Consider the following 9865-nt stretch of genomic DNA (forward strand, 5'->3'; position numbering starts at 1 on the left):
CCTACTTATTTGTTTATTGCAAATAGAGATTGCTGATAGCTTTAACAATTGCAGATTTAATTACTTTAACAATTGGTTGTAACAATTAAGTTAGTGGCAAACTATCAGTAGTACACTTCGATTGGCGATAACGGCATTTTACTAGCCGCTGTAAGCAAAGTTCCTTAATTTGGCACTTGACGCGTTTGTAAACTTCCAGCTTCGATTTATTCCTTGGACGAAATTATTCAAAACCACGACTCAGTGCCGATTCAGCGTCATTATAATACCTAATTAGCCGCTCGCGAGACTTGGGGCGCTGATCGACGATTCAGGGACCAGGTTCTCCACCTTGGCAAACTTGCCCGGCACTGCCGGCTCGCTTTGGTGAATTAATTATTTCGCGTCACGCCTCGCTACGATGTTTATAAAGCGTTAGACGCCATCTTGCTAAAGCAACCTTCCGCTCTTAAATATGCGATTACGCGATCCACGAAGAATCCTCGATTGTTCTCTTCGTGGCTTTATCGTTGTCGTTATATTTATTTAAAAAAAAATATTTCAAATAAATATTAATTATTTATAATTAAAGAAATATCGAAGATACTTAAACTTACGTATGGGTACAGGATCTCAGATTTTCTTTGCTTACCTGAAACAGAAATTGCAATGTTGATATGTAATAAAAGAAAAAAATTATATATATTGTAACACTCTTATAATTATTTATTTACGTTACATGAAAAAAAAATAATTTATATTATATTGAATTAATATTAATATAATAATAAACATGTATATATCAAGTGCGTACAAAATTATTATTAATGATAACACATTCTTATAGAACGTGAAATGTGCAGATATGTAATACCTTAATAAATGAAATTTGTATATACAGTGTCATAATACATAAATTTTAATATGCAATATGTTTGCACGCAGATATTACACATGAATTGAAATCTTTTTTTAAACACATTTAAGATTATCTTAAAATATAAAATAAAATCACGTCAGGTTTCACGTCACAGTAAATATCTTGTCTTCTATGACCTATAAAATTCTACACCACATTTTACGGTAAACAAATGAATCTATTTTCTTAGAAAGATTTTCGCGGAAAACTGCGGTACGACAAAATCACAGCTATTGTTCGTTCACACCGTGGCAGCGAGATAAAGGGATGGCGAAGTATAGTCCTCGGAATACCTTTTAATTACGTCGCCGCCATCGCTAGATCTCACGGAAATATGCAGCGGTGGACGTTTTAATCTCGCGGTCACTTAAAAAACTCGTCGCATAGATTCCGTCGCTATCTCGACGGGCGGATCGGAGAACAGCGTTTGGGAAGCAGAATAAAACCGCTCTACAAAATTTAATAAGTTCCTTCGACGAGGGTCGTAAGTTCCTTGCGAGGGCGGTGGAAACGAGTCCTTCGAGACTCGAGGGGTCGCTAAAACTAAAGGGCGACCCTTTATGTTTGCGCTAGACTGCAATTCACCGCCGGATTGCAGCTTGCTACAGCAACTGATAAATCTCAAGAGTCACTATTTCGCAAACGTCACACTGCTATTACTTTAATCAGCCAAAATCAAGAGCGAAATTCAAGTTTTGTTTTGTCAAATGATAAATAGATTTATGATATAATATGTATAATATCTTAATGAAATAAGAGGAAATGAATTGAATTCTGTTATAATAATTAAACAACATACGAGTTACGTAAACTAATGTTAAATCAAGTATAAAATTGACTTTGAGATGAATTAAAGTCTTATAATTTAAACACTTAATCGCAGATTAGAATAAGAACGTGCTACCTTTTCTTATAAAAAGTATGTTCAGTTAGACGATAATTAAGATAGTTTTCGGAAGTTTTCCTATTTTTAATAATGTAAAGATCAAAAGCGATCGCTGAGAAACAAAGTATACTTTTTTACCAACTTCCTGCCTTTATTCAACACAAGATGAATAGTTTTGCTGATTTATTTGTCCCCCTAGAAATATTCTCGGAAAAACTTCTGCGGAAACGCACACTCCCAAATTCTTCAAAACTCTTAAAGCTTGGTAAACATTTCAATTACTTTACGCAGAAGAGCTTATATAAGAAAAAAATAAGAATTTAATGAAATTACGAGCACATACGCAATAAGATGCAATATAAAATCACCATCTCTCCAGTAATGGTTGCGCATCGCAACCTCTTTAATCGCTTCCCCGATTCTGAACTCGTCCCTAAGCCATAGCAATCGTTCCCATTATCGGAGGATCCGGTTTTAAAACAATTGCCGGAGCCATGAATGTCAGTGAAAAGAACGAGAAGTAACTTTGGATTTCGGTACCGTCGCGCGAAAGAATCGCATGGTGTAAATTCTGAAGCGGGACAAAACGCGGTTTGCCATTTCGCGAGAGCGGAACCTAATCCTGCAGAGATACGTGACCAGAATTGCTCTTTGACCTTCCCGTAGTGGTCCAAATGGGACTAGCAGCTTAGCATTTTCCTGCCTTCCAATCGTTTTGTCTTCTCTATTTGCACTATTTGCAGAAACATTTAAGATACTTTTCCATCGTGTTGAATCAAACGACCAATAAGAACATTATTATCACGTTATCTTTGTATTCAAAGATGGTACGAAAGTGTACAAATAAAAATATACTTCATTATACATATACTAAATCATACAAATAAAAATACTCTACATGGATTTCTTTTTAGTACAATATAATTTACTGAAAACAATTTACTGAAGATTAATTTTCTTGGCAATAGTAATATTAATATCATAATATACTCTATTATTAATATTATTTACAAAAAGTTATGAACGTATTTTAGATTGTGATCTGTTTATTTGCTCTTATTTGACCTTTCTTCCTTTTATTATTGCTTACTAGAGCTATTATAGCATACTAGAGCTAGGAATTTTAAATCTATTTTTGTATGTATAACAAAAAGGGTTTCAAACTTTGCAGACTTACATCTCCGTTAATAAATCTCTTTCATAAAAACTCACGCAGAACTTAGATTTGATTTTTATATTGTAAAATTTCTTAATTTAATTTAACGCTAATAATTTTCATTTCTTCCTTGAATTAGATATTCTTTCTCGGAATTTTCTCTTCCGGAGAAGAAGAGCGGATGCCCTAGTTGCCCAGTTTGAAAGTAATATCATCCTTACAGGAAAGAGATACGAAGGGTCAAAAATGTCTCTTCATATCTTAGCTTCCGCGTAATCCATTTCCGCCTTTCAAAACTTAAAACGAAGTTCAAAGCACAAAGACTCTGTGACGTTCCCGTCAACCAAAATAATTTGAGAACGGAACTCGGCGCGCTTAAATTTGGATCACTTCCAACGATATTATCGAAACTGACAGCAATGTTGAGTTAAATTTATTCTCCGTGAGGGATTAGCAACATGGTCATCCTGAAAGGGAAGTCGCTAATGAGAGTATTGCAAATATCTTCATTACAGCGAAAATAATCTAAACTCTCTACTTGGAGTCATTATTATTTACAAGCTTGTTGTAAACATCACTATCACTTTTTTCAATTGCAATACATATCTTCCGTACTGTAAATATCGCATACGATTCTTACAATTTACTCGCATTTAACAATAAGTGAACAATTAACGGAAGAAGCGAATAATGATTGACGGAATAATTAATAATAAATAATAAATTACGCTCACAACGAGCAGTATATTCTCGGATATTCACGAAGCTCCGTCGCTCTGCCATCCTCCGTTCGCTGATGAATGTATTTTAAATGGGCGTTCGGGTTCCATTAACGTTAAACGCGAGCTATGCTGCCAAAGTCAAGCGGACTAGAGATACTTTCGAGAAATCTTACGATAGCGGCGCAAATCCGGCATAATTCGCTGCTCGGGCGTTAATGGCGTTAGACCTGTCGGGACGGTAAGAGCTGCTCTCTGCCTCCTTCGCTTAACTTCCCTCAACAGCTATTCCCATTCATGCCAGTTCCATTAACTTACTATCGAAGAAATGCAACGTTAGCTTTAAAAATACGAGGCTCACAAGTTTATTTCCGGTGATATTTAATTTCATAATTCTTCAGTTATATAGTTTTAATTTAGAAATAAGTTATTATTGTTGCATTATCTCGTACATACATGATATATTTATTTGATATGTTTATTCGTACGAAAAATATTTTTGATAACAGCTTAGCAAAACTTCTTACCAAAATCTAGAAATATCTTTCCCAAGGTATGCTTATCACTTCCATCGATCGGATAAATATAAAAATAGTAATAATGTAGCAAAACTGACTAATTGTGAAAATTCTTTCTTTCTTTGTTTAAATAATATTTAAATGGAAAGTTGCAAAAAAGTTCTTGTTTCTTATATGCTGCTCGTCATATTTTTCCATTATTATATTTATCTTATTATTTCTATTTTTCAAATCTATTATCTCTTTTATTTCGAATTTTTTGTTCTTCAAAGTTTCTTTTATTATGCTATAGTATTATGAAATCTATTAAGACGATGGTTATTTATTAAAAACTGGAAATACAGAGTTTATATAAAATTATTTCAATCAAAGATACGTAATATTCTACACTTGATTCGATAAATTACTTAAGATTTACAGTTGACATTTCACAAGTAACATAATGCTGTCATAATAGAATTCAGCCATGATATAACACACATTAGTGTCACATTTCGCAAGACAGAGAGAGAAAGAGAGAGAGAGAGAGAGAGAGAGAGAGAGAGAGAAAGAGAGCGCAAAAAGTAAAAACAGATAATTTATATGGAGAATCTAGTAGAGCGTTTGGAGTATTAATTTTCGGTATGTCCTGACATTACATTTCCCTAGTTCCCATCTGGATATACACTTCGGCAAGAGGTCGTCGTTCTTGGCTGTGGACCAATCGTCACGTCGTTGCTACCCGAATCGCGATAAGGTTTCTGACGATGAACGTGGTCTGGAGTTATTCTGGACCGACATTCCTTACTTCCGGGTGATGTCGGTAGACGGATTACACCTGTCAGCCCGCAATCGTCTTTCATACATTGAACTTCAAATACGATGTAAAAAGACACTTATAATTCCTATCTTCGAAACTGTTGTTGCACTACATTTGCAAAGATAAGAACCAGAAAATTAGAAAAATTTTTGATGAATAAACAGAACAATTTTTCCCTTTAATTAATCTCACATTTCATAAAAGATTTTTTTCTTCCAATTGATGTCTTTAAATTAGGATCACTCTGATAATAAAATTTCAATGACAATTTGATTGGATACTGTGCTTTTCATTTTCAACATTATGGCTTCTAACAACCGAGATTCGAATTATCTCTCCGTGAAAAAAAAATTAATTGAAGTAAATTAAAGAATAATTTAATATTAATCAGCAAATTGAACTTCAATAAATAATTTACGGATATTAGATTAGATTAGAAAATTCTGATGGCGCATTTGGCAAAATTCCATGTCACGAATATATCAGTAAAAATAATTCCTTACTTTCCGACGCATCTTCGCGCCTGTTCTTCTTGTTCGCTCATTCCATTCCCTTCCTGAACGGTCTTCTAGTTAGGCGAGCACTCTAACTTAGCACTCTGATAAGTGCGCGACTTAATTGCAGTGAACCTGCTGCAACGCTTGAACTCGGTTTCACTTAATACGCGAATTCCAGCTTGATTTATTGATGGCCTCCGCCATGAGTATTCTAGGAGCGCTAAGAGAAGGAGATGGAACTTGGTTTATCACGCTGCACTTTCGTATCTCGCTTAAAATACACTTTTCAGAATAGTTAAGTGCAAAGAGTGCTCGAAAGTAGTACACAAAGAATATTACGCAACCTTTATTTAATTACTTGTCAACGAGTGTAATCAACGGAATTAGATTTAGCCACAAAAATCTTTTAATTAAAATGCTACATGTTGAGAGTGTAAAGAATTTCTTAATCTTTTATTTCTATCAGACTCGTCTTTTCGTAAACCAGATAAAGTACTTTTTAACGTGATAAAATAATCAAATTCTTATAACGCGATTTTGTGTGAGATTCGGTTAAATAATAAAACTGCATTTAAATAGCAAAACTATTAATGTCACATACATATTAATGAAATTAAAATCGATTCGAAATACATTGCAAATGCAATGAATACATATTTGATTTTCTAAATAAAAGTTGTACACTATTTCACAACTCTCCAATTCTTGTGATTATGCAAATAAACCTTTTTATCTCTAGCAGTAAAAATCTTAAATTAGAATGGCAAGAGTCTTTCTCTCCTTCCCTCAAGAAGCACTTCCTTAGTCTTGAAAAATACTATTATCCAGAGCCAGTTCGGAGAATAACAATGAATTTCAATTAATGGCAGGAGAGCTCGAGCTAATCCCCGAACAATCGCTCCTCGGGCGCCGATCGCTCCGCGAACGATATCGTAAGCTCACCGAGTTCGGGCTAATTAAATTCCCGTAATATCATATCTGCCTTCCGCACACATGGCTCCCGCGGAAACTTCGATCTGCGAAAATATCGGAGAAGCGGCTCTCTCCAGAACGAGAGAGCGGGGTCGAGCGCTCGCGGAAGTGTCCGCCGAAAATACTCAATCGGATGAGGCAAAACGTATTGCCAATTTCGGACGAGCTTGTAGACAGTGTCGACCGCGGCAGATCTACGGCGTGTAATTCGCCGGAAATTCGGCGGTACCATCTGCGCGATCCGAATGGAAATCGCGACGGTGTACGATCGAAGCCTGAGCTATTTCGCGCCATGGCGGGCACATCGTTAAAGAATGTCGCTGAACAGCGATAAATATAGAGATCGGACTGATAGTGATATGGCTTCGATTCTCATCGCACGTTCACATGTGGCTAGCTTTGTGCATTCACTAATTGAATGATACACTTAAAAAGAAACGGTGAAAGAGTTTGAAAAGTATTAGCAAAATAAAAAATCTTAATTGTAAAGAAAAGATAGTAATGTGAGCCCCACTTAAATTTTTGTTATAATTAATACATCTTTTGCAAAAGATCTTTAATTTATTACTTACATAGATTTTAAAGTTTTGAAACAATTGCCGCGTCATGGCGCAACTTTTTTTTTATACACAATTAACGTTTATTATTATAAGATATATTAAAATCTTTTCGTATGGTCTTCAATGTCAAGTTTAATGTTTGTGAGTAACACAAGTTTCTAAATTAATTTTTAGAGATGTTCTTATATTTTAGACAAGTAAAGTTAACTTGAATAACTATATTTTCGCTGGGACATAATTAGATGTAAATTTTATCGATGTTTTTACATTGGATCTTCTCACAAGTAGATAATGTGAGATTCCAAGATTTTTAACGGAAGACATTGCAAATAGAGTCGTTTTTTTCGTTAAAACATTTTTTTGTAAATATCATTTTAAAATAATTTTAAAAAGTTTAAAAGTATCTGCATAAAGCGGAAAAAAGTGCTCGTGGTAAACATTCATTCAAGACAGGATCAACACAAAAGTAGGAGATCATATTCATAAAGAGAAACTTCTGAATCTGATAACATTTCAACACATTCAGAATATTTTTATGAATTCAAGCTATTTGGATTTCATGGGAGATCTAAATAGATTTGAAGAAATCTAGAAAGATTAGAAACATAGATAAAAACTGTAAAAACATATAGTAGATAAGGCCCACCTATATCCCATCGCATTCACATCATAATATCTCTTTTCAAACAATTTTTTTCATCTTGTAAACTGCTTTAATCAAAGTGTGTTTTATATTACACTTAGATTAATAAATTATCATTTGCGATAAATGCATTGATATCTGATATAATAAGAAAAAAATTAAAAACAAAATAAAGGTTTACATTATCACCCCTATTCTTCTATATATAATACTACGTTTCATCTACTTTTCCATATCAAATATTATTCTCTAACTCTTACGAGAAATCATGAGATTGCATACCTTTATATTATAGATTTCATACATGTTTAAAAAAAAGAGAATGTGATCTTATACATAATTTTCATGATAAAAACTCGAATAAAATTGAAGAGGGTGTTTAAAACAAACAGAAATTTCCATATTTTCAACTCTCCACTCTCTCAGAAGATTCATAGTTGTGTCCAGTATCTAGAGCAGCGATTTCTCTCGCCGTCGGTCGTACATCCATCCACGAGGTCATCGTTAACTTCGGTGGCTTCTCGAGACGGTCGCCGATGCCCTGTACATCATTCTCTTGAGTTATAAATACGACAGTTCGAACGAAGTAACGAGCTTGCCGCGGATCAGCAGCGGAGATAGACAAAGTGGACATGAAGAGTAGAAAGACGTGGAAGTAGAGATAGGGACGGCAAAGGAGAATGAAAGGGTCACACCTGCCGGCGTCACTCGTCTCATTGAGATCCTTATAACAGCTGCGTCGGTCAATGAGCGGATTCGCGCGGTGTACGCGCCGCGCTGGTTCAACCAATTGTACGAGCTGCTTAAAATTAGCGACGGGCTACGATCGCGTCTAAGAGGCTTCTTGTCGTGAGGCTCGTGTCGGCGAGCGGTAGAAAAAGAGAAAATCGGGAGCGGTTCCTCGGCAAAAATTGATCGGTCGGAATTGCAGTGGCGGCCAACTGCAGTCCGCGAACTCGCTTAACGACCGAGAACCGGGGATCGTAACTCCTTGCCGGAACGGGGGATTATCGCGCTGCAGCGTGGTACCGCGCCGCGCCGCGCCGCATCACGCGAGTCGACCCCGGAATAACGCCGCTAATACATATTAAGCACCCAAATAAATCAATAACGAGGCGAGTTTATCGAGACGCTTCCCCTCGCGCCCGACTATCGACGAAAACTTGCGCCAGCGAGACGAGAATTTCAAGCGGGCTTATCTCTCTCGTGCCGGAATATCACTGACTATAATCGTCATGGGGGCTCTAGAATCTAAAGTCAAGAAGACTGGTTGAAAAGAGTGCAGTTCTGTGAAAATGGTAATGTCACATGTACGAGGTTCCTAAAACTGAAAATTTATTTTAATAATTGAGTAGCGTATTTCATATGTATTTATAATACGGACGTTAAAGAAACATAGCGAAAGAAATACGGTAAAAGAGTTAAGATTAGCAAACTATTATATATATATAATAACAATAATAACAATAATTATATTAGACCTCTCGAATTTTAAAACAATAACTGTAATAATCAGAAATTGGATCGATGCCTTCTTTATTTTGAACGTATCGACTCTCTTTGTGAGCTAATCTTGTATCATTCTTGCTGAGGAGGACTCCAGAAAGAGTCGAAACATTCAAAATAAAGAATGCTGACTCTCATTAGCCTATTACAGTTACGTTTTTTTTGTCATAATAATAATGGTATTACAATTGTCTTTATTCAAATAAATAACTTTACACGCTTTATGTATTATACATGAGGCAATTGTAAAGTTTTGCCAAGAATTCTAAACTTAAACACCGGCTGAGAGAGAATTATTATTCGATTTATTATTCGCGCAATATTTCTCGACAACAACGATAACGTACGCTATTGCAAATTAAGTCATACATCCGCGGTAAATTTTGACATGATAGACATTTCAAATAGCCTAGGATGCATAAGTCCGCGACGAAGCGGGACGCGAAGCGAGACGTGAGCGGAGCGTGACGGACGGCGCAACGGCGCTGTATAAATGCAGCGTTGCTAATGTTAAATCGTCGACGCGGTAATTACATGCAAATAGCGCCGGCCACTGTTTAAACAGCGCCCGTGCATGGGGCGCACCGTCGAAGCGCGCTTCATCCATATTTTTCGAAATGCTCACCCTCACGTGCATGCTTCGCCCGCGTGTGCAAAGCTGGCCCGTTATTAAGCGTCGCTGAATGCACTCTGGCTATATCTCTACAAGCT

Source organism: Trachymyrmex septentrionalis, unplaced genomic scaffold (genome assembly GCF_001594115.1).
Source record: "Trachymyrmex septentrionalis isolate Tsep2-gDNA-1 unplaced genomic scaffold, Tsep1.0 scaffold172, whole genome shotgun sequence".
In the NCBI taxonomy this organism is placed as follows: Eukaryota; Metazoa; Arthropoda; class Insecta; order Hymenoptera; family Formicidae; genus Trachymyrmex; species Trachymyrmex septentrionalis.